The sequence below is a fragment of the Euprymna scolopes genome, chromosome 3, assembly GCF_053919585.1.
Source record: "Euprymna scolopes isolate OS-2025 chromosome 3, ASM5391958v1, whole genome shotgun sequence".
NCBI classification, from domain to species: domain Eukaryota; kingdom Metazoa; phylum Mollusca; class Cephalopoda; order Sepiida; family Sepiolidae; genus Euprymna; species Euprymna scolopes.
The window spans coordinates 126,949,272-126,975,859 of record NC_136484.1 but is presented as its reverse complement, the minus strand read 5'-3'; positions in this window follow the sequence as shown (position 1 = coordinate 126,975,859).

The following is a 26,588-nucleotide window of genomic DNA, read 5'->3' as shown; positions in this document are numbered from 1 at the left end:
ATTTTTCAAAGTCTCAATTTTCTTATTATTTTATGTCCAAATCAAAGAAAATCAGCAAAAAATAACTAAGAATAACATTAAAAGCCTTCTAATAGAAAGGAAACGTTTCAAATCAACATGGCGAAAAAACGAGTAAAACCTTAAATATCTCTCAGGTCCGCGTACATGAAAATATTCGAATTTTTCAAAGTCTTTGTTTTCTTATTATTTTATGTCCAAATCAAAGCAAATCAGCCAAGGATAACTAAGAATAACATTAAATGCCTTCTAATAGAAAGGAAACGTTTCAAATCAACATGGCGAAAAAACGAGTAAAACCTTAAACATCTCTCAAGTCCGCGTACATGAAAATATTCGAATTTTTCAAAGTCTCACTTTGCTTATTATTTTATGTCCAAATCAAAGAAAATCAGCCAAAAATAACAAAGAATAACATTAAAAGCCTTCTAATAGAAAGGAAACGTTTCAAATCCACATCGCTAAAAAACGAGTAAAACCTTAAAAATCTCTCAGGTCCGCATACATGAAAATATTCGAATTTTTCAAAGTCTCAATTTCCTTATTATTTTATGTCCAAATCAAAGAAAATCAGCCAAGAATAACTAAGAATAACATTAAAAGCCTTCTAATAGAACGGAAACGTTTCAAATCCACATGGCTAAAAAACGAGTAAAACCTTAAAAATCTCTCAGGTCCGCGTACATGAAAATATTCGAATATTTCAAAGTCTTTGTTTTCTTATTATTTTATGTCCAAATCAAAGAAAATAAGACAAGAAGAACTAAGAATAACATTAAAAGCCTTCTAATAGAAAGGAAACGTTTCAAATCAACATGGCGCAAAAACGAGTAAACCTTAAAAATCTCTCAGGTCCGCGTACATGAAAATATACGAATTTTTCAAAGTCTCAATTTTCTTATTATTTTATGTCCAAATAAAAGAAAATCAGCAAAAAATAACAAAGAATAACATTAAAAGCCTTCTAATAGAAAGGAAACGTTTTAAATCCACATGGCGAAAAAACGAGTAAAACCTTAAAAATATCTCAGGTCCGCGTACATGAAAATATTCGAATTTTTCAAAGTCTCAGTTTGCTTATTATTTTATGTCCAAATCAAAGAAAATCAGCCAAAAATAACAAAGAATAACATTAAAAGCCTTCTAATAGAAAGGAAATGTTTCAAATCCACATCGCGAAAAAACGAGTAAAACCTTAAAAATCTCTCAGGTCCGCGTACATGAAAATATTCGAATTTTTCAAAGTCTCAATTTTCTTATTATTTTATGTCCAAATCAAAGAAAATCAGCCAAGAATAACTAAGAATAACATTAAAAGCCTTCTAATAGAAAGGAAACGTTTCAAATCAACATGGCGAAAAAACGAGTAAAACCTTAAAAATCACTCAGGTCCGCGTACATGAAAATATTCGAATTTTTCAAAGTCTCAAGTTTCTTATTATTTTATGTCCAAATCAAAGAAAATCAGCCAAAAATAACAAAGAATAACATTAAAAGCCTTCTAATAGAAAGGAAACGTTTCAAATCCACATGGTCAAAAAACGAGTAAAACCTTAAAAATCTCTCAGGTCCGCGTACATGAAAATTCAAAAAAGAAAAAACGAGTAAAACCTTAAAAATCTCTCAGGTCCGCGTACATGAAAATATTCGAATTTTTCAAAGTCTCAATTTTCTTATTAGTTTATGTCCAAATCAAAGAAAATCAGCCAAATATAACAAAGAATAACATTAAAAGCCTTCTAATAGAAAGGAAACGTTTCAAATCCACATCGCGAAAAAACGAGTAAAACCTTAAACATCTCTCAGGTCCGCGTACATGAAATTATTCGAATTTTTCAAAGTCTCAGTTTGCTTATTATTTTATGTCCAAATCAAAGAAAATCAGCCAAAAATAACAAAGAATAACATTAAAAGCCTTCTAATAGAAAGGAAACGTTTCAAATCCACATGGCTAAAAAACGAGTAAAACCATAAAAATCTCTCAGGTCCGCATACATGAAAATATTCGAATTTTTCAAAGTCTCAATTTCCTTATTATTTTATGTCCAAATCAAAGAAAATCAGCCAAGAATAACTAAGAATAACATTAAAAGCCTTCTAATAGAACGGAAACGTTTCAAATCCACATGGCTAAAAAACGAGTAAAACCTTAAAAATCTCTCAGGTCCGCGTACATGAAAATATTCGAATTTTTCAAAGTCTTTGTTTTCTTATTATTTTATGTCCAAATCAAAGAAAATAAGACAAGAAGAACTAAGAATAACATTAAAAGCCTTCTAATAGAAAGGAAACGTTTCAAATCAACATGGCGCAAAAACGAGTAAACCTTAAAAATCTCTCAGGTCCGCGTACATGAAAATTTTACTCGTTTTTTCGCCATGTTGATTTGAAACGTTTCCTTTCTATTAGAAGGCTTTTAACGTTATTCTTAGTTATTCTTGGCTGATTTTCTTTGATTTGGACATAAAATAATAGGAAATAAAATATTCGAATTTTTCAAAGTCTTTGTTTTCTTATTATTTTATGTCCAAATCAAAGAAAATCAGCCAAAAATAACAAAGAATAACATTAAAAGTCTTCTAATAGAAAGGAAACGTTTCAAATCCACATGGCGAAAAAACGAGTAAAACCTTAAAAATCTCTCAGGTCCGCGTACATGAAATTATTCGAATTTTTCAAAGTCTCAGTTTGCTTATTATTTTATGTCCAAATCAAAGAAAATCAGCCAAAAATAACAAAGAATAACATTAAAAGCCTTCTAATAGAAAGGAAACGTTTCAAATCCACATGGCGAAAAAACGAGTAAAACCTTAAAAATCTCTCAGGTCCGCGTACATGAAAATATTCGAATTTTTCAAAGTCTTTGTTTTCTTATTATTTTATGTCCAAATCAAAGAAAATCAGCCAAAAATAACAAAGAATAACATTAAAAGCCTTCTAATAGAAAGGAAACGTTTCAAATCCACATGGTCAAAAAACGAGTAAAACCTTAAAAATCTCTAAGGTCCGCGTACATGAAAATATTCGAATTTTTCAAAGTCTAAGTTTGCTTATTATTTTATGTCCAAATCAAAGAAAATCAGCCAAAAATAACAAAGAATAACATTAAAAGCCTTCTAATAGAAAGGAAACGTTTCAAATCCACATCGCGAAAAAACGAGTAAAACCTTAAAAATCTCTCAGGTCCGCGTACATGAAAATATTTGAATTTTTCCAAGTTTCAATTTTCTTATTATTTCATGTCGTCATCAAAGAAAATAAGCCAAAAATAACAAAGACTAACCTTAAAAGCCTTCTAATAGAAAGGAAACGTTTCAAATCAACATGGCGAAAAAACGAGTAAAACCTTAAAAATCTCTCAGGTCCGTGGACATGAAAATATTCGAATTTTAAACAGTCTCAATTTCCTTATTATTTTATGTCCAAATCAAAGAAAATCAGCAAAAAATAACAAAGAATAACATTAAAAATATAGAAAGGAAACGTTTCAAATACACATGGCGAAAAAACGAGTAAAACCTTAAAAATCTCTCAGGTCCGTGTACATGAAAATATTCGAATTTTTCAAAGTCTCAATTTTCTTATTATTTTATGTCCAAATCAAAGAAAATCAGCCAAAAATAACAAAGAATAACATTAAAAGCCTTCTAATAGAAAGGAAACGTTTCAAATCAACATGGCGAAAAAACGAGTAAAACCTTAAATATCTCTCAGGTCTGCGTACATGAAAATATTCGAATTTTTCAAAGTCTTTGTTTTCTTATTATTTTATGTCAAAATCAAAGCAAATCAGCCAAGGATAACTAAGAATAACATTAAATGCCTTCTAATAGAAAGGAAACGTTTCAAATCAACATGGCGAAAAAACGAGTAAAACCTTAAACATCTCTCAAGTCCGCGTACATGAAAATATTCGAATTTTTCAAAGTCTCACTTTGCTTATTATTTTATGTCCAAATCAAAGAAAATCAGCCAAAAATAACAAAGAATAACATTAAAAGCCTTCTAATAGAAAGGAAACGTTTCAAATCCACATCGCTAAAAAACGAGTAAAACCTTAAAAATCTCTCAGGTCCGCATACATGAAAATATTCGAATTTTTCAAAGTCTCAATTTCCTTATTATTTTATGTCCAAATCAAAGAAAATCAGCCAAGAATAACTAAGAATAACATTAAAAGCCTTCTAATAGAACGGAAACGTTTCAAATCCACATGGCTAAAAAACGAGTAAAACCTTAAAAATCTCTCAGGTCCGCGTACATGAAAATATTCGAATTTTTCAAAGTCTTTGTTTTCTTATTATTTTATGTCCAAATCAAAGAAAATAAGACAAGAAGAACTAAGAATAACATTAAAAGCCTTCTAATAGAAAGGAAACGTTTCAAATCAACATGGCGCAAAAACGAGTAAACCTTAAAAATCTCTCAGGTCCGCGTACATGAAAATATACGAATTTTTCAAAGTCTCAATTTTCTTATTATTTTATGTCCAAATCAAAGAAAATCAGCAAAAAATAACAAAGAATAACATTAAAAGCCTTCTAATAGAAAGGAAACGTTTCAAATCCACATGGCGAAAAAACGAGTAAAACCTTAAAAATCTCTCAGGTCCGCGTACATGAAAATATTCGAATTTTTCAAAGTCTCAGTTTGCTTATTATTTTATGTCCAAATCAAAGAAAATCAGCCAAGAATAACTAAGAATAACATTAAAAGCCTTCTAATAGAAAGGAAACGTTTCAAATCAACACGGCGAAAAAACGAGTAAAACCTTAAAAATCACTCAGGTCCGCGTACATGAAAATATTCGAATTTTTCAAAGTCTCAAGTTTCTTATTATTTTATGTCCAAATCAAAGAAAATCAGCCAAAAATAACAAAGAATAACATTAAAAGCCTTCTAATAGAAAGGAAACGTTTCAAATCCACATGGTCAAAAAACGAGTCAAACCTTAAAAATCTCTCAGGTCCGCGTACATGAAAATATTCGAATTTTTCAAAGTCTTTGTTTTCTTATTACTTTATGTCCAAATCAAAGAAAATCAGCCAAAAATAACAAAGAATAACATTAAAAGCCTTCTAATAGAAAGGAAACGTTTCAAATCCACATGGTCAAAAAACGAGTAAAACCTTAAAAATCTCTCAGGTCCGTGTACATGAAAATATTCGAATTTTTCAAAGTCTCAATTTTCTTATTATTTTATGTCCAAATCAAAGAAAATCAGCCAAAAATAACAAAGAATAACATTAAAAGCCTTCTAATAGAAAGGAAACGTTTCAAATCCACATGGTCAAAAAACGAGTCAAACCTTAAAAATCTCTCAGGTCCGCGTACATGAAAATATTCGAATTTTTCAAAGTCTTTGTTTTCTTATTATTTTATGTCCAAATCAACGAAAATCAGCCAAAAATAACAAAGAATAACATTAAAAGCCTTCTAATAGAAAGGAAACGTTTCAAATCCACATCGCGAAAAAACGAGTAAAACCTTAAAAATCTCTCAGGTCCGCGTACATGAAAATATTCGAATTTTTCAAAGTCTTTGTTTTCTTATTATTTTATGTCCAAATCAAAGAAAATCAGCCAAAAATAACAAAGAATAACATTAAAAGCCTTCTAATAGAAAGGAAACGTTTCAAATCCACATGGTCAAAAAACGAGTAAAACCTTAAAAATCTCTCAGGTCAGCGTACATGAAAATATACGAATTTTTCAAAGTCTCAATTTTCTTATTATTTTATGTCCAAATCAAAGAAAATCAGCAAAAAATAACAAAGAATAACATTAAAAGCCTTCTAATAGAAAGGAAACGTTTCAAATCCACATGGCGAAAAAACGAGTAAAACCTTAAAAATCTCTCAGGTCCGCGTACATGAAAATATTCGAATTTTTCAAAGTCTCAGTTTGCTTATTATTTTATGTCCAAATCAAAGAAAATCAGCCAAGAATAACTAAGAATAACATTAAAAGCCTTCTAATAGAAAGGAAACGTTTCAAATCAACACGGCGAAAAAACGAGTAAAACCTTAAAAATCACTCAGGTCCGCGTACATGAAAATATTCGAATTTTTCAAAGTCTCAAGTTTCTTATTATTTTATGTCCAAATCAAAGAAAATCAGCCAAAAATAACAAAGAATAACATTAAAAGCCTTCTAATAGAAAGGAAACGTTTCAAATCCACATGGTCAAAAAACGAGTCAAACCTTAAAAATCTCTCAGGTCCGCGTACATGAAAATATTCGAATTTTTCAAAGTCTTTGTTTTCTTATTACTTTATGTCCAAATCAAAGAAAATCAGCCAAAAATAACAAAGAATAACATTAAAAGCCTTCTAATAGAAAGGAAACGTTTCAAATCCACATGGTCAAAAAACGAGTAAAACCTTAAAAATCTCTCAGGTCCGTGTACATGAAAATATTCGAATTTTTCAAAGTCTCAATTTTCTTATTATTTTATGTCCAAATCAAAGAAAATCAGCCAAAAATAACAAAGAATAACATTAAAAGCCTTCTAATAGAAAGGAAACGTTTCAAATCCACATGGTCAAAAAACGAGTCAAACCTTAAAAATCTCTCAGGTCCGCGTACATGAAAATATTCGAATTTTTCAAAGTCTTTGTTTTCTTATTATTTTATGTCCAAATCAACGAAAATCAGCCAAAAATAACAAAGAATAACATTAAAAGCCTTCTAATAGAAAGGAAACGTTTCAAATCCACATCGCGAAAAAACGAGTAAAACCTTAAAAATCTCTCAGGTCCGCGTACATGAAAATATTCGAATTTTTCAAAGTCTTTGTTTTCTTATTATTTTATGTCCAAATCAAAGAAAATCAGCCAAAAATAACAAAGAATAACATTAAAAGCCTTCTAATAGAAAGGAAACGTTTCAAATCCACATGGTCAAAAAACGAGTAAAACCTTAAAAATCTCTCAGGTCAGCGTACATGAAAATATTCGAATTTTTCAAAGTCTCAATTTTCTTATTATTTTATGTCCAAATCAAAGAAAATCAGCCAAAAATAACAAAGAATAACATTAAAAGCCTTCTAATAGAAAGGAAACGTTTAAAATCCACATGGTCAAAAAACGAGTAAAACCTTAAAAATCTCTCAGGTCCGTGTACATGAAAATATTCGAATTTTTCAAAGTCTCAATTTTCTTATTATTTTATGTCCAAATCAAAGAAAATCAGCCAAAAATAACAAAGAATAACATTAAAAGCCTTCTAATAGAAAGGAAACGTTTCAAATCCACATGGTCAAAAAACGAGTCAAACCTTAAAAATCTCTCAGGTCCGCGTACATGAAAATATTCGAATTTTTCAAAGTCTTTGTTTTCTTATTATTTTATGTCCAAATCAAAGAAAATCAGCCAAAAATAACAAAGAATAACATTAAAAGCCTTCTAATAGAAAGGAAACGTTTCAAATCCACATCGCGAAAAAACGAGTAAAACCTTAAAAATCTCTCAGGTCCGCGTACATGAAAATATTCGAATTTTTCAAAGTCTTTGTTTTCTTATTATTTTATGTCCAAATCAAAGAAAATCAGCCAAAAATAACAAAGAATAACATTAAAAGCCTTCTAATAGAAAGGAAACGTTTCAAATCCACATGGTCAAAAAACGAGTAAAACCTTAAAAATCTCTCAGGTCAGCGTACATGAAAATATTCGAATTTTTCAAAGTCTCAATTTTCTTATTATTTTATGTCCAAATCAAAGAAAATCAGCCAAAAATAACAAAGAATAACATTAAAAGCCTTCTAATAGAAAGGAAACGTTTCAAATCCACATGGTCAAAAAACGAGTAAAACCTTAAAAATCTCTCAGGTCCGCGTACATGAAAATATTCGAATTTTTCAAAGTCTTTGTTTTCTTATTATTTTATGTCCAAATCAAAGAAAATCAGCCAAAAATAACAAAGAATAACATTAAAAGCCTTCTAATAGAAAGGAAACGTTTCAAATCCACATCGCGAAAAAACGAGTAAAACCTTAAAAATCTCTCAGGTCCGCGTACATGAAAATATTCGAATTTTTCAAAGTCTTTGTTTTCTTATTATTTTATGTCCAAATCAAAGAAAATCAGCCAAAAATACCAAAGAATAACATTAAAAGCCTTCTAATAGAAAGGAAACGTTTCAAATCCACATGGTCAAAAAACGAGTAAAACCTTAAAAATCTCTCAGGTCCGCGTACATGAAAATATTCGAATTTTTCAAAGTCTAAGTTTGCTTATTATTTTATGTCCAAATCAAAGAAAATCAGCCAAAAATAACAAAGAATAACATTAAAAGCCTTCTAATAGAAAGGAAACGTTTCAAATCCACATCGCGAAAAAACGAGTAAAACCTTAAAAATCTCTCAGGTCCGCGTACATGAAAATATTCGAATTTTTCAAAGTCTTTGTTTTCTTATTATTTTATGTCCAAATCAAAGAAAATCAGCCAAAAATAACAAAGAATAACATTAAAAGCCTTCTAATAGAAAGGAAACGTTTCAAATCAACATGGCGAAAAAACGAGTAAAACCTTAAAAATCTCTTAGGTCCGCGTACATGAAATTATTCGAATTTTTCAAAGTCTAAGTTTGCTTATTATTTTATGTCCAAATCAAAGAAAATCAGCCAAAAATAACAAAGAATAACATTAAAAGCCTTCTAATAGAAAGGAAACGTTTCAAATCCACATCGCGAAAAAACGAGGAAAACCTTAAAAATCTCTCAGGTCCGCGTACATGAAAATATTCGAATTTTTCAAAGTCTCAATTTTCCTCTTATTTTGTGTCCAAATCAAAGAAAATCAGCCAAGAATAAATAAGAATAACATTAAAAGCCTTCTAATAGAAAGGAAACGTTTCAAATCAACATGGCGAAAAAACGAGTAAAACCTTAAAAATCACTCAGGTCCGCGTACATGAAAATATTCGAATTTTTCAAAGTCTCAATTTTCTTATTAGTTTATGTCCAAATCAAAGAAAATCAGCCAAAAATAACAAAGAATAACATTAAAAGCCTTCTAATAGAAAGGAAACGTTTAAAATCAACATTGTCAAAAAACGAGTCAAACCTTAAAAATCTCTCAGGTCCGCGTACATGAAAATATTCGAATTTTTCAAAGTCTTTGTTTTCTTATTATTTTATGTCCAAATCAAAGAAAATCAGCCAAGAATAACAAAGAATAACATTAAAAGCCTTCTAATAGAAAGGAAACGTTTCAAATCCACATCGCGAAAAAACGAGTAAAACCTTAAAAATCTCTCAGGTCCGCGTACATGAAAATATTCGAATTTTTCAAAGTCTTTGTTTTCTTATTATTTTATGTCCAAATCAAAGAAAATCAGCCAAAAATAACAAAGAATAACATTAAAAGCCTTCTAATAGAAAGGAAACGTTTCAAATCCACATGGCGAAAAAACGAGTAAAACCTTAAAAATCACTCAGGTCCGCGTACATGAAAATATTCGAATTTTTCAAAGTCCCAAGTTTCTTATTATTTTATGTCCAAATCAAAGAAAATCAGCCAAAAATAACAAAGAATAACATTGAAAGCCTTCTAATAGAAAGGAAACGTTTCAAATCCACATGGCGAAAAAACGAGTAAAACCTTAAAAATCTCTCAAGTCCGCGTACATGAAAATATTCGAATTTTTCAAAGTCTCAATTTTCTTATTATTTTATGTCCAAATCAAAGAAAATCAGCCAAAAATAACAAAGAATAACATTAAAAGCCTTCTAATAGAAAGGAAACGTTTCAAATCCACATCGCGAAAAAACGAGTAAAACCTTAAAAATCTCTCAGGTCCGCGTACATGAAAATATTCGAATTTTTCAAAGTCTCAATTTTCTTATTATTTTATGTCCAAATCAAAGAAAATCAGCCAAAAATAACAAAGAATAACATTAAAAGCCTTCTAATAGAAAGGAAACGTTTCAAATCCACATGGTCAAAAAACGAGTAAAACCTTAAAAATCTCTCAGGTCCGTGTACATGAAAATATTCGAATTTTTCAAAGTCTCAATTTTCTTATTATTTTATGTCCAAATCAAAGAAAATCAGCCAAAAATAACAAAGAATAACATTAAAAGCCTTCTAATAGAAAGGAAACGTTTCAAATCCACATCGCGAAAAAACGAGTAAAACCTTAAAAATCTCTCAGGTCCGCGTACATGAAAATATTCGAATTTTTCAAAGTCTTTGTTTTCTTATTATTTTATGTCCAAATCAAAGAAAATCAGCCAAAAATAACAAAGAATAACATTAAAAGCCTTCTAATAGAAAGGAAACGTTTCAAATCCACATCGCGAAAAAAACGAGTAAAACCTTAAAAATCTCTCAGGTCCGCGTACATGAAAATATTCGAATTTTTCAAAGTCTCAATTTTCTTATTATTTTATGTCCAAATCAAAGAAAATCAGCCAAAAATAACAAAGAATAACATTAAAAGCCTTCTAATAGAAAGGAAACGTTTCAAATCCACATCGCGAAAAAACGAGTAAAACCTTAAAAATCTCTCAGGTCCGCGTACATGAAAATATTCGAATTTTTCAAAGTCTTTGTTTTCTTATTATTTTATGTCCAAATCAAAGAAAATCAGCCAAAAATAACAAAGAATAACATTAAAAGCCTTCTAATAGAAAGGAAACGTTTCAAATCCACATCGCGAAAAAACGAGTAAAACCTTAAAAATCTCTCAGGTCCGCGTACATGAAAATATTCGAATTTTTCAAAGTCTCAATTTTCTTATTATTTTATGTCCAAATCAAAGAAAATCAGCCAAAAATACCAAAGAATAACATTAAAAGCCTTCTAATAGAAAGGAAACGTTTCAAATCCACATGGTCAAAAAACGAGTAAAACCTTAAAAATCTCTCAGGTCCGCGTACATGAAAATATTCGAATTTTTCAAAGTCTAAGTTTGCTTATTATTTTATGTCCAAATCAAAGAAAATCAGCCAAAAATAACAAAGAATAACATTAAAAGCCTTCTAATAGAAAGGAAACGTTTCAAATCCACATCGCGAAAAAACGAGTAAAACCTTAAAAATCTCTCAGGTCCGCGTACATGAAAATATTCGAATTTTTCAAAGTCTTTGTTTTCTTATTATTTTATGTCCAAATCAAAGAAAATCATTCAAAAATAACAAAGAATAACATTAAAAGCCTTCTAATAGAAAGGAAACGTTTCAAATCAACATGGCGAAAAAACGAGTAAAACCTTAAAAATCTCTTAGGTCCGCGTACATGAAATTATTCGAATTTTTCAAAGTCTAAGTTTGCTTATTATTTTATGTCCAAATCAAAGAAAATCAGCCAAAAATAACAAAGAATAACATTAAAAGCCTTCTAATAGAAAGGAAACGTTTCAAATCCACATCGCGAAAAAACGAGGAAAACCTTAAAAATCTCTCAGGTCCGCGTACATGAAAATATTCGAATTTTTCAAAGTCTCAATTTTCCTCTTATTTTATGTCCAAATCAAAGAAAATCAGCCAAGAATAAATAAGAATAACATTAAAAGCCTTCTAATAGAAAGGAAACGTTTCAAATCAACATGGCGAAAAAACGAGTAAAACCTTAAAAATCACTCAGGTCCGCGTACATGAAAATATTCGAATTTTTCAAAGTCTCAATTTTCTTATTAGTTTATGTCCAAATCAAAGAAAATCAGCCAAAAATAACAAAGAATAACATTAAAAGCCTTCTAATAGAAAGGAAACGTTTAAAATCCACATTGTCAAAAAACGAGTCAAACCTTAAAAATCTCTCAGGTCCGCGTACATGAAAATATTCGAATTTTTCAAAGTCTTTGTTTTCTTATTATTTTATGTCCAAATCAAAGAAAATCAGCCAAAAATAACAAAGAATAACATTAAAAGCCTTCTAATAGAAAGGAAACGTTTCAAATCCACATCGCGAAAAAACGAGTAAAACCTTAAAAATCTCTCAGGTCCGCGTACATGAAAATATTCGAATTTTTCAAAGTCTTTGTTTTCTTATTATTTTATGTCCAAATCAAAGAAAATCAGCCAAAAATAACAAAGAATAACATTAAAAGCCTTCTAATAGAAAGGAAACGTTTCAAATCCACATGGTCAAAAAACGAGTAAAACCTTATAAATCTCTCAGGTCCGCGTACATGAAAATATTCGAATTTTTCAAAGTCTCAAGTTTCTTATTATTTTATGTCCAAATCAAAGAAAATCAGCCAAAAATAACAAAGAATAACATTAAAAGCCTTCTAATAGAAAGGAAACGTTTCAAATCCACATCGCGAAAAAACGAGTAAAACCTTAAAAATCTCTCAGGTCCGCGTACATGAAAATATTCGAATTTTTCAAAGTCTTTGTTTTCTTTTTATTTTATGTCCAAATCAAAGAAAATCAGCCAAAAATAACAAAGAATAACATTAAAAGCCTTCTAATAGAAAGGAAACGTTTCAAATCCACATGGCGAAAAAACGAGTAAAACCTTAAAAATCCCTCAGGTCCGCGTACATGAAAATATTCGAATTTTTCAAAGTCCCAAGTTTCTTATTATTTTATGTCCAAATCAAAGAAAATCAGCCAAAAATTACAAAGAATAACATTGAAAGCCTTCTAATAGAAAGGAAACGTTTCAAATCCACATGGCGAAAAAACGAGTAAAACCTTAAAAATCTCTCAAGTCCGCGTACATGAAAATATTCGAATTTTTCAAAGTCTCAATTTTCTTATTATTTTATGTCCAAATCAAAGAAAATCAGCCAAAAATAACAAAGAATAACATTAAAAGCCTTCTAATAGAAAGGAAACGTTTCAAATCCACATCGCGAAAAAACGAGTAAAACCTTAAAAATCTCTCAGGTCCGCGTACATGAAAATATTCGAATTTTTCAAAGTCTCAATTTTCTTATTATTTTATGTCCAAATCAAAGAAAATCAGCCAAAAATAACAAAGAATAACATTAAAAGCCTTCTAATAGAAAGGAAACGTTTAAAATCCACATGGTCAAAAACGAGTAAAACCTTAAAAATCTCTCAGGTCCGTGTACATGAAAATATTCGAATTTTTCAAAGTCTCAATTTTCTTATTATTTTATGTCCAAATCAAAGAAAATCAGCCAAAAATAACAAAGAATAACATTAAAAGCCTTCTAATAGAAAGGAAACGTTTCAAATCCACATGGTCAAAAAACGAGTCAAACCTTAAAAATCTCTCAGGTCCGCGTACATGAAAATATTCGAATTTTTCAAAGTCTTTGTTTTCTTATTATTTTATGTCCAAATCAAAGAAAATCAGCCAAAAATAACAAAGAATAACATTAAAAGCCTTCTAATAGAAAGGAAACGTTTCAAATCCACATCGCGAAAAAACGAGTAAAACCTTAAAAATCTCTCAGGTCCGCGTACATGAAAATATTCGAATTTTTCAAAGTCTTTGTTTTCTTATTATTTTATGTCCAAATCAAAGAAAATCAGCCAAAAATAACAAAGAATAACATTAAAAGCCTTCTAATAGAAAGGAAACGTTTCAAATCCACATCGCGAAAAAACGAGTAAAACCTTAAAAATCTCTCAGGTCCGCGTACATGAAAATATTCGAATTTTTCAAAGTCTTTGTTTTCTTATTATTTCATGTCCAAATCAAAGAAAATCAGCCAAAAATAACAAAGAATAACATTAAAAGCCTTCTAATAGAAAGGAAACGTTTCAAATCAACATGGCGAAAAAATGAGTAAAACCTTAAAAATCTCTTAGGTCCGCGTACATGAAATTATTCGAATTTTTCAAAGTCTAAGTTTGCTTATTATTGTATGTCCAAATCAAAGAAAATCAGCCAAAAATAACAAAGAATAACATTAAAAGCCTTCTAATAGAAAGGAAACGTTTCAAATCCACATCGCGAAAAAACGAGGAAAACCTTAAAAATCTCTCAGGTCCGCGTACATGAAAATATTCGAATTTTTCAAAGTCTCAATTTTCCTCTTATTTTATGTCCAAATCAAAGAAAATCAGCCAAAAATAACAAAGAATAACATTAAAAGCCTTCTAATAGAAAGGAAACGTTTCAAATCCACATCGCGAAAAAACGAGTAAAACCTTAAAAATCTCTCAGGTCCGCGTACATGAAAATATTCGAATTTTTCAAAGTCTTTGTTTTCTTATTATTTTATGTCCAAATCAAAGAAAATCAGCCAAAAATAACAAAGAATAACATTAAAAGCCTTCTAATAGAAAGGAAACGTTTCAAATCCACATGGTCAAAAAACGAGTAAAACCTTATAAATCTCTCAGGTCCGCGTACATGAAAATATTCGAATTTTTCAAAGTCTCAAGTTTCTTATTATTTTATGTCCAAATCAAAGAAAATCAGCCAAAAATAACAAAGAATAACATTAAAAGCCTTCTAATAGAAAGGAAACGTTTCAAATCCACATCGCGAAAAAACGAGTAAAACCTTAAAAATCTCTCAGGTCCGCGTACATGAAAATATTCGAATTTTTCAAAGTCTTTGTTTTCTTATTATTTTATGTCCAAATCAAAGAAAATCAGCCAAAAATAACAAAGAATAACATTAAAAGCCTTCTAATAGAAAGGAAACGTTTCAAATCCACATGGCGAAAAAACGAGTAAAACCTTAAAAATCCGTCAGGTCCGCGTACATGAAAATATTCGAATTTTTCAAAGTCCCAAGTTTCTTATTATTTTATGTCCAAATCAAAGAAAATCAGCCAAAAATAACAAAGAATAACATTGAAAGCCTTCTAATAGAAAGGAAACGTTTCAAATCCACATGGCGAAAAAACGAGTAAAACCTTAAAAATCTCTCAAGTCCGCGTACATGAAAATATTCGAATTTTTCAAAGTCTCAATTTTCTTATTATTTTATGTCCAAATCAAAGAAAATCAGCCAAAAATAACAAAGAATAACATTAAAAGCCTTCTAATAGAAAGGAAACGTTTCAAATCCACATCGCGAAAAAACGAGTAAAACCTTAAAAATCTCTCAGGTCCGCGTACATGAAAATATTCGAATTTTTCAAAGTCTCAATTTTCTTATTATTTTATGTCCAAATCAAAGAAAATCAGCCAAAAATAACAAAGAATAACATTAAAAGCCTTCTAATAGAAAGGAAACGTTTAAAATCCACATGGTCAAAAAACGAGTAAAACCTTAAAAATCTCTCAGGTCCGTGTACATGAAAATATTCGAATTTTTCAAAGTCTCAATTTTCTTATTATTTTATGTCCAAATCAAAGAAAATCAGCCAAAAATAACAAAGAATAACATTAAAAGCCTTCTAATAGAAAGGAAACGTTTCAAATCCACATGGTCAAAAACGAGTCAAACCTTAAAAATCTCTCAGGTCCGCGTACATGAAAATATTCGAATTTTTCAAAGTCTTTGTTTTCTTATTATTTTATGTCCAAATCAAAGAAAATCAGCCAAAAATAACAAAGAATAACATTAAAAGCCTTCTAATAGAAAGGAAACGTTTCAAATCCACATGGTCAAAAAACGAGTAAAACCTTAAAAATCTCTCAGGTCAGCGTACATGAAAATATTCGAATTTTTCAAAGTCTCAATTTTCTTATTATTTTATGTCCAAATCAAAGAAAATCAGCCAAAAATAACAAAGAATAACATTAAAAGCCTTCTAATAGAAAGGAAACGTTTCAAATCCACATGGTCAAAAAACGAGTAAAACCTTAAAAATCTCTCAGGTCCGCGTACATGAAAATATTCGAATTTTTCAAAGTCTTTGTTTTCTTATTATTTTATGTCCAAATCAAAGAAAATCAGCCAAAAATAACAAAGAATAACATTAAAAGCCTTCTAATAGAAAGGAAACGTTTCAAATCCACATCGCGAAAAAACGAGTAAAACCTTAAAAATCTCTCAGGTCCGCGTACATGAAAATATTCGAATTTTTCAAAGTCTTTGTTTTCTTATTATTTTATGTCCAAATCAAAGAAAATCAGCCAAAAATACCAAAGAATAACATTAAAAGCCTTCTAATAGAAAGGAAACGTTTCAAATCCACATGGTCAAAAAACGAGTAAAACCTTAAAAATCTCTCAGGTCCGCGTACATGAAAATATTCGAATTTTTCAAAGTCTAAGTTTGCTTATTATTTTATGTCCAAATCAAAGAAAATCAGCCAAAAATAACAAAGAATAACATTAAAAGCCTTCTAATAGAAAGGAAACGTTTCAAATCCACATCGCGAAAAAACGAGTAAAACCTTAAAAATCTCTCAGGTCCGCGTACATGAAAATATTCGAATTTTTCAAAGTCTTTGTTTTCTTATTATTTTATGTCCAAATCAAAGAAAATCAGCCAAAAATAACAAAGAATAACATTAAAAGCCTTCTAATAGAAAGGAAACGTTTCAAATCAACATGGCGAAAAAACGAGTAAAACCTTAAAAATCTCTTAGGTCCGCGTACATGAAATTATTCGAATTTTTCAAAGTCTAAGTTTGCTTATTATTTTATGTCCAAATCAAAGAAAATCAGCCAAAAATAACAAAGAATAACATTAAAAGCCTTCTAATAGAAAGGAAACGTTTCAAATCCACATCGCGAAAAAACGAGTAAAACCTTAAAAATCTCTCAGGTCCGCGTACATGAAAATATTCGAATTTTTCAAAGTCTTTGTTTTCTTATTATTTTATGTCCAAATCAAAGAAAATCAGCCAAAAATAACAAAGAATAACATTAAAAGCCTTCTAATAGAAAGGAAACGTTTCAAATCAACATGGCGAAAAAACGAGTAAAACCTTAAAAATCTCTTAGGTCCGCGTACATGAAATTATTCGAATTTTTCAAAGTCTAAGTTTGCTTATTATTTTATGTCCAAATCAAAGAAAATCAGCCAAAAATAACAAAGAATAACATTAAAAGCCTTCTAATAGAAAGGAAACGTTTCAAATCCACATCGTGAAAAAACGAGGAAAACCTTAAAAATCTCTCAGGTCCGCGTACATGAAAATATTCGAATTTTTCAAAGTCTCAATTTTCCTCTTATTTTATGTCCAAATCAAAGAAAATCAGCCAAGAATAAATAAGAATAACATTAAAAGCCTTCTAATAGATAGGAAACGTTTCAAATCAACATGGCGAAAAAACGAGTAAAACCTTAAAAATCACTCAGGTCCGCGTACATGAAAATATTCGAATTTTTCAAAGTCTCAATTTTCTTATTAGTTTATGTCCAAATCAAAGAAAATCAGCCAAAAATAACAAAGAATAACATTAAAAGCCTTCTAATAGAAAGGAAACGTTTAAAATCCACATTGTCAAAAAACGAGTCAAACCTTAAAAATCTCTCAGGTCCGCGTACATGAAAATATTCGAATTTTTCAAAGTCTTTGTTTTCTTATTATTTTATGTCCAAATCAAAGAAAATCAGCCAAAAATAACAAAGAATAACATTAAAAGCCTTCTAATAGAAAGGAAACGTTTCAAATCCACATCGCGAAAAAACGAGTAAAACCTTAAAAATCTCTCAGGTCCGCGTACATGAAAATATTCGAATTTTTCAAAGTCTTTGTTTTCTTATTATTTTATGTCCAAATCAAAGAAAATCAGCCAAAAATAACAAAGAATAACATTAAAAGCCTTCTAATAGAAAGGAAACGTTTCAAATCCACATCGCGAAAAAACGAGGAAAACCTTAAAAATCTCTCAGGTCCGCGTACATGAAAATATTCGAATTTTTCAAAGTCTCAATTTTCCTCTTATTTTATGTCCAAATCAAAGAAAATCAGCCAAGAATAAATAAGAATAACATTAAAAGCCTTCTAATAGAAAGGAAACGTTTCAAATCAACATGGCGAAAAAACGAGTAAAACCTTAAAAATCACTCAGGTCCGCGTACATGAAAATATTCGAATTTTTCAAAGTCTCAATTTTCTTATTAGTTTATGTCCAAATCAAAGAAAATCAGCCAAAAATAACAAAGAATAACATTAAAAGCCTTCTAATAGAAAGGAAACGTTTAAAATCCACATGGTCAAAAAACGAGTCAAACCTTAAAAATCTCTCAGGTCCGCGTACATGAAAATATTCGAATTTTTCAAAGTCTTTGTTTTCTTATTATTTTATGTCCAAATCAAAGAAAATCAGCCAAAAATAACAAAGAATAACATTAAAAGCCTTCTAATAGAAAGGAAACGTTTCAAATCAACATGGCGAAAAAACGAGTAAAACCTTAAAAATCTCTCAGGTCCGCGTACATGAAAATATTCGAATTTTTCAAAGTCTTTGTTTTCTTATTATTTTATGTCCAAATCAAAGAAAATCAGCCAAAAATAACAAAGAATAACATTAAAAGCCTTCTAATAGAAAGGAAACGTTTCAAATCCACATGGTCAAAAAACGAGTAAAACCTTAAAAATCTCTCAGGTCCGCGTACATGAAAATATTCGAATTTTTCAAAGTCTCAATTTTCTTATTAGTTTATGTCCAAATCAAAGAAAATCAGCCAAAAATAACAAAGAATAACATTAAAAGCCTTCTAATAGAAAGGAAACGTTTCAAATCCACATTGTCAAAAAACGAGTCAAACCTTAAAAATCTCTCAGGTCCGCGTACATGAAAATATTCGAATTTTTCAAAGTCTTTGTTTTCTTATTATTTTATGTCCAAATCAAAGAAAATCAGCCAAAAATAACAAAGAATAACATTAAAAGCCTTCTAATAGAAAGGAAACGTTTCAAATCCACATCGCGAAAAAACGAGTAAAACCTTAAAAATCTCTCAGGTCCGCGTACATGAAAATATTCGAATTTTTCAAAGTCTTTGTTTTCTTATTATTTTATGTCCAAATCAAAGAAAATCAGCCAAAAATAACAAAGAATAACATTAAAAGCCTTCTAATAGAAAGGAAACGTTTCAAATCCACATGGTCAAAAAACGAGTAAAACCTTATAAATCTCTCAGGTCCGCGTACATGAAAATATTCGAATTTTTCAAAGTCTCAAGTTTCTTATTATTTTATGTCCAAATCAAAGAAAATCAGCCAAAAATAACAAAGAATAACATTAAAAGCCTTCTAATAGAAAGGAAACGTTTCAAATCCACATCGCGAAAAAACGAGTAAAACCTTAAAAATCTCTCAGGTCCGCGTACATGAAAATATTCGAATTTTTCAAAGTCTCAATTTTCTTATTATTTTATGTCCAAATCAAAGAAAATCAGCCAAAAATAACAAAGAATAACATTAAAAGCCTTCTAATAGAAAGGAAACGTTTCAAATCCACATGGCGAAAAAACGAGTAAAACCTTAAAAATCCCTCAGGTCCGCGTACATGAAAATATTCGAATTTTTCAAAGTCCCAAGTTTCTTATTATTTTATGTCCAAATCAAAGAAAATCAGCCAAGAATAAATAAGAATAACATTAAAAGCCTTCAAATAGATAGGACACGTTTCAAATCAACATGGCGAAAAAACGAGTAAAACCTTAAAAATCACTCAGGTCCGCGTACATGAAAATATTCGAATATTTCAAAGTCTCAATTTTCTTATTATTTTATGTCCAAATCAAAGAAAATCAGCCAAAAATAACAAAGAATAACATTAAAAGCCTTCTAATAGAAAGGAAACGTTTCAAATCCACATCGCGAAAAAAACGAGTAAAACCTTAAAAATCTCTCAGGTCCGCGTACATGAAAATATTCGAATTTTTCAAAGTCCCAAGTTTCTTATTATTTTATGTCCAAATCAAAGAAAATCAGCCAAAAATAACAAAGAATAACATTGAAAGCCTTCTAATAGAAAGGAAACGTTTCAAATCCACATGGCGAAAAAACGAGTAAAACCTTAAAAATCTCTTAAGTCCGCGTACATGAAAATATTCGAATTTTTCAAAGTCTCAATTTTCTTATTATTTTATGTCCAAATCAAAGAAAATCAGCCAAAAATAACAAAGAATAACATTAAAAGCCTTCTAATAGAAAGGAAACGTTTCAAATCCACATGGCGAAAAAACGAGTAAAACCTTAAAAATCTCTCAGGTCCGCGTACATGAAAATATTCGAATTTTTCAAAGTCTCAATTTTCTTATTATTTTATGTCCAAATCAAAGAAAATCAGCTAAGAATAAATAAGAATAACATTAAAAGCCTTCTAATAGAAAGGAAACGTTTCAAATCAACATGGCGAAAAAACGAGTAAAACCTTAAAAATCACTCAGGTCCGCGTACATGAAAATATTCGAATATTTCAAAGTCTCAATTTTCTTATTATTTTATGTCCAAATCAAAGAAAATCAGCCAAAAATAACAAAGAATAACATTAAAAGCCTTCTAATAGAAAGGAAACGTTTCAAATCCACATGGCGAAAAAACGAGTAAAACCTTAAAAATCTCTCAGGTCCGCGTACATGAAAATATTCGAATTTTTCAAAGTCTCAATTTTCTTATTATTTTATGTCCAAATCAAAGAAAATCAGCCAAAAATAACAAAGAATAACATTAAAAGCCTTCTAATAGAAAGGAAACGTTTCAAATCAACATCGCGAAAAAACGAGTAAAACCTTAAAAATCTCTCAGGTCCGCGTACATGAAAATATTCGAATTTTTCAAAGTCTTTGTTTTCTCATTATTTTATGTCCAAATCAAAGAAAATCAGCCAAAAATAACAAAGAATAACATTAAAAGCCTTCTAATAGAAAGGAAACGTTTCAAATCAACATGGCGAAACAACGAGTAAAACCTTAAAAATCCCTCAGGTCCGCGTACATGAAAATATTCGAATTTTTCAAAGTCCCAAGTTTCTTATTATTTTATGTCCAAATCAAAGAAAATCAGCCAAAAATAACAAAGAATAACATTGAAAGCCTTCTAATAGAAAGGAAACGTTTCAAATCCACATGGCGAAAAAACGAGTAAAACCTTAAAAATCTCTCAAGTCCGCGTACATGAAAATATTTGAATTTTTCAAAGTCTTAATTTTCTTATTATTTTATGTCCAAATCAAAGAAAATCAGCCAAAAATAACAAAGAATAACATTAAAAGCCTTCTAATAGAAAGGAAACGTTTCAAATCCACATCGCGAAAGAACGAGTAAAACCTTAAAAATCTCTCAGGTCCGCGTACATGAAAATATTCGAATTTTCAAAGTCTCCATTTTCTTATTATTTTAGGTCCAAATCAAAGAAAATCAGCCAAGAATAACTAAGAATAACATTAAAAGCCTTCTAATAGAAAGGAAACGTTTCAAATCCACATGGCGAAAAAACGAGTAAAACCTTAAAAATCTCTCAGGTCCGCGTACATGAAAATATTCGAATTTTTCAAAGTCTTTGTTTGCTTATTATTTTATGTCCAAATCAAAGAAAATCAGCCAAAAATAACAAAGAATAACATTAAAAGCCTTCTAATAGAAAGGAAACGTTTCAAATCCACATCGCGAAAAAACGAGTAAAACCTTAAAAATCTCTCAGGTCCGCGTACATGAAATTATTCGAATTTTTCAAAGTCTAAGTTTGCTTATTATTTTATGTCCAAATCAAAGAAAATCAGCCAAAAATAACAAAGAATAACATTAAAAGCCTTCTAATAGAAAGAAAACGTTTCAAATCCACATGGCGAAAAAACGAGTAAAACCTTAAAAATCTCTCAGGTCCGCGTACATGAAAATATTCGAATTTTTCAAAGTCTCAATTTTCTAATTATTTTATGTCCAAATCAAAGAAAATCAGCCAAGAATAAATAAGAATAACATTAAAAGCCTTCTAATAGAAAGGAAACGTTTCAAATCAACATGGCGAAAAAACGAGTAAAACCTTAAAAATCACTCAGGTCCGCGTACATGAAAATATTCGAATTTTTCAAAGTCTAAAATTTCTTATTATTTTATGTCCAAATCAAAGAAAATCAGCAAAAAATAACAAAGAATAACATTAAAAGCCTTCTAATAGAAAGGAAACGTTTCAAATCCACATCGCGAAAAAACGAGTAAAACCTTAAAAATCTCTCAGGTCCGCGTACATGAAAATATTCGAATTTTTCAAAGTCTTTGTTTTCTTAATGTTTTATGTCCAAATCAAAGAAAATCAGCCAAAAATAACAAAGAATAACATTAAAAGCCTTCTAATAGAAAGGAAACGTTTCAAATCCACATCGCGAAACAACGAGTAAAACCTTAAAAATCCCTCAGGTCCGCGTACATGAAAATATTCGAATTTTTCAAAGTCCCAAGTTTCTTATTATTTTATGTCCAAATCAAAGAAAATCAGCCAAGAATAACAAAGAATAACATTGAAAGCCTTCTAATAGAAAGGAAACGTTTCAAATCCACATGGCGAAAAAACGAGTAAAACCTTAAAAATCTCTCAAGTCCGCGTACATGAAAATATTCGAATTTTTCAAAGTCTCAATTTTCTTATTATTTTATGTCTAAATCAAAGAAAATCAGCCAAAAATAACAAAGAATAACAGTAAAAGCCTTCTAATAGAAAGGAAACGTTTCAAATCCACATGGCGAAAAAACGAGTAAAACCTTAAAAATCTCTCAGGTCCGCGTACATGAAAATATTCGAATTTTTCAAAGTCTTTGTTTTCTTATTATTTTATGTCCAAATCAAAGAAAATCAGCCAAAAATAACAAAGAATAACATTAAAAGCCTTCTAATAGAAAGGAAACGTTTCAAATCCACAAAGCGAAAAAACGAGTAAAACCTTAAAAATCTCTCAGGTCCGCGTACATGAAAATATTCGAATTTTTCAAAGTCTAAATTTACTTATTATTTTATGTCCAAATCAAAGAAAATCAGTCAAGAACAACTAAGAATAACATTAAAAGCCTTCTTATAGAAAGGAAACGTTTCAAATCCACATGGCGAAAAAACGAGTAAAACCTTAAAAATCTCTCAAGTCCGCGTACATGAAAATATTCGAATTTTTCAAAGTCTCAATTTTCTTATTATTTTATGTCCAAATCAAAGAAAATCAGCCAAAAATAACTAAGAATAACATTAAAAGCCTTCTAATAGAAAGGAAACGTTTCAAATCCACATGGCGAAAAAACGAGTAAAACCTTAAAAATCTCTCAGGTCCGCGTACATGAAAATTTTCGACTTTTTCAAAGTCTCAATTTTCTTATTATATAATGTCCAAATCAAAGAAAATCAGCCAAAAATAACAAAGAATAACATTAAAAGCCTTCTAATAGAAAGGAAACGTTTCAAATCCACATGGCGAAAAAACGAGTAAAACCTTAAAAATCTCTCAGGTCCGCGTACATGAAAATATTCGAATTTTTCAAAGTCTCAATTTTCTTATTATTTTATGTCCAAATCAAAGAAAATCAGCCAAGAACAACTAAGAATAACATTAAAAGCCTTCTAATAGAAAGGAAACGCTTCAAATCAACATGGCGAAAAAACGAGTAAAACCTTAAAAATCTCTCAGGTCCGCGTACATGAAAATATTCGAATTTTTCAAAGTCTTTGTTTTCTTATTATTTTATGTCGAAATCAAAGAAAATCAGCCAAGAATAACTAAGAATAACATTAAAAGCCTTCTAATAGAAAGGAAACGTTTCAAATCCACATCGCGAAAAAACGAGTAAAACCTTAAACATCTCTCAGGTCCGCGTACATGAAAATATTCGAATTTTTCAAAGTCTCAATTTTCTTATTATTTTATGTCCAAATCAAAGAAAATCAGCCAAGAATAAATAAGAATAACATTAAAAGCCTTCTAATAGAAAGGAAACGTTTCAAATCAACATGGCGAAAAAACGAGTAAAACCTTAAAAATCACTCAGGTCCGCGTACATGAAAATATTCGAATTTTTCAAAGTCTCAAGTTTCTTATTATTTTATGTCCAAATCAAAGAAAATCAGCCAAAAATAACAAAGAATAACATTAAAAGCCTTCTAATAGAAAGGAAACGTTTAAAATCCACATGGTCAAAAAACGAGTAAAACCTTAAAAATCTCTCAGGTCCGCGTACATGAAAATATTCGAATTTTTCAAAGTCTTTGTTTTCTTAATGTTTTATGTCCAAATCAAAGAAAATCAGCCAAAAATAACAAAGAATAACATTAAAAGCCTTCTAATAGAAAGGAAACGTTTCAAATCCACATCGCGAAACAACGAGTAAAACCTTAAAAATCCCTCAGGTCCGCGTACATGAAAATATTCGAATTTTTCAAAGTCCCAAGTTTCTTATTATTTTATGTCCAAATCAAAGAAAATCAGCCAAGAATAACAAAGAATAACATTGAAAGCCTTCTAATAGAAAGGAAACGTTTCAAATCCACATGGCGAAAAAACGAGTAAAACCTTAAAAATCTCTCAAGTCCGCGTATATGAAAATATTCGAATTTTTCAAAGTCTCAATTTTCTTATTATTTTATGTCCAAATCAAAGAAAATCAGCCAAAAATAACAAAGAATAACATTAAAAGCCTTCTAATAGAAAGGAAACGTTTCAAATCCACATCGCGAAAAAACGAGTAAAACCTTAAAAATCTCTCAGGTCCGCGTACATGAAAATATTCGAATTTTTCAAAGTCTCCATTTTCTTATTATTTTATGTCCAAATCAAAGAAAATCAGCCAAGAATAACTAAGAATAACATTAAAAGCCTTCTAATAGAAAGGAAACGTTTCAAATCCACATGGCGAAAAAACGAGTAAAACCTTCAAAATCTCTCAGGTCCGCGTACATGAAAATATTCGAAGTTTTCAAAGTCTCAATTTTCTTATTATATAATGTCCAAATCAAAGAAAATCAGCCAAAAATAACAAAGAATAACATTAAAAGCCTTCTAATAGAAAGGAAACGTTTCAAATCCACATGGCGAAAAAACGAGTAAAACCTTAAAAATCTCTCAGGTCCGCGTACATGAAAATATTCGACTTTTTCAAAGTCTTTGTTTTCTTATTATTTTGTGTCCAAATCAAAGAAAATCAGCCAAAAATAACAAAGAATAACATTGAAAGCCTTCTAATAGAAAGGAAACGTTTCAAATCCACATGGCGAAAAAACGAGTAAAACCTTAAAAATCTCTCAAGTCCGCGTACATGAAAATATTCGAATTTTTCAAAGTCTCAATTTTCTTATTATTTTATGTCCAAATCAAAGAAAATCAGCCAAAAATAACCAAGAATAACATTAAAAGCCTTCTAATAGAAAGGAAACGTTTCAAATCCACATCGCGAAAAAACGAGTAAAACCTTAAAAATCTCTCAGGTCCGCGTACATGAAAATATTCGAATTTTTCAAAGTCTCAATTTTCTTATTATTTTATGTCCAAATCAAAGAAAATCAGCCAAGAATAACTAAGAATAACATTAAAAGCCTTCTAATAGAAAGGAAACGTTTCAAATCCACATGGTCAAAAAACGAGTAAAACCTTAAAAATCTCTCAGGTCCGCGTACATGAAAATATTCGAATTTTTCAAAGTCTTTGTTTTCTTATTATTTTATGTCCAAATCAAAGAAAATCAGCCAAAAATAACAAAGAATAACATTAAAAGCCTTCTAATAGAAAGGAAACGTTTCAAATCCACATGGCGAAAAAACGAGTAAAACCTTAAAAATCCCTCAGGTCCGCGTACATGAAAATATTCGAATTTTTCAAAGTCTTTGTTTTCTTATTATTTTATGTCCAAATCAAAGAAAATCAGCCAAGAAGAACTAAGAATAACATTAAAAGCCTTCTAATAGAAAGGAAACGTTTCAAATCCACATCGCGAAAAAACGAGTGAAACCTTAAAAATCTCTCAGGTCCGCGTACATGAAAATATTCGAATCTTTCAAAGTCTTTGTTTTCTTATTATTTTATGTCCAAATCAAAGAAAATCAGCCAAAAATAACCAAGAATAACATTAAAAGCCTTCTAATAGAAAGGAAACGTTTCAAATCCACATCGCGAAAAAACGAGTAAAACCTTAAAAATCTCTCAGGTCCGCGTACATGAAAATATTCGAATTTTTCAAAGTCTAAATTTTCTTATTATTTTATGTCCAAATCAAAGAAAATCAGCCAAGAATAACTAAGAATAACATTAAAAGCCTTCTAATAGAAAGGAAACGTTTCAAATCCACATCGCGAAAAAACGAGTAAAACCTTAAAAATCTCTCAGGTCCGCGTACATGAAAATATTCGACTTTTTCAAAGTCTCAATTTTCTTATTATATAATGTCCAAATCAAAGAAAATCAGCCAAGAATAACAAAGAATAACATTAAAAGCCTTCTAATAGAAAGGAAACGTTTCAAATCCACATGGCGAAAAAACGAGTAAAACCTTAAAAATCCCTCAGGTCCGCGTACATGAAAATATTCGAATTTTTCAAAGTCTAAAGTTTCTTATTACTTTATGTCCAAATCAAAGAAAATCAGCCAAAAATAACAAAGAATAACATTAAAAGCCTTCTAATAGAAAGGAAACGTTTCAAATCCACATCGCGAAAAACCGAGTAAAACCTTAAAAATCTCTCAAGTCCGCGTACATGAAAATATTCGAATTTTTCAAAGTCTTTGTTTTCTTATTATTTTATGTCCAAATCAAAGAAAATCAGCCAAGAAGAACTAAGAATAACATTAAAAGCCTTCTAATAGAAAGGA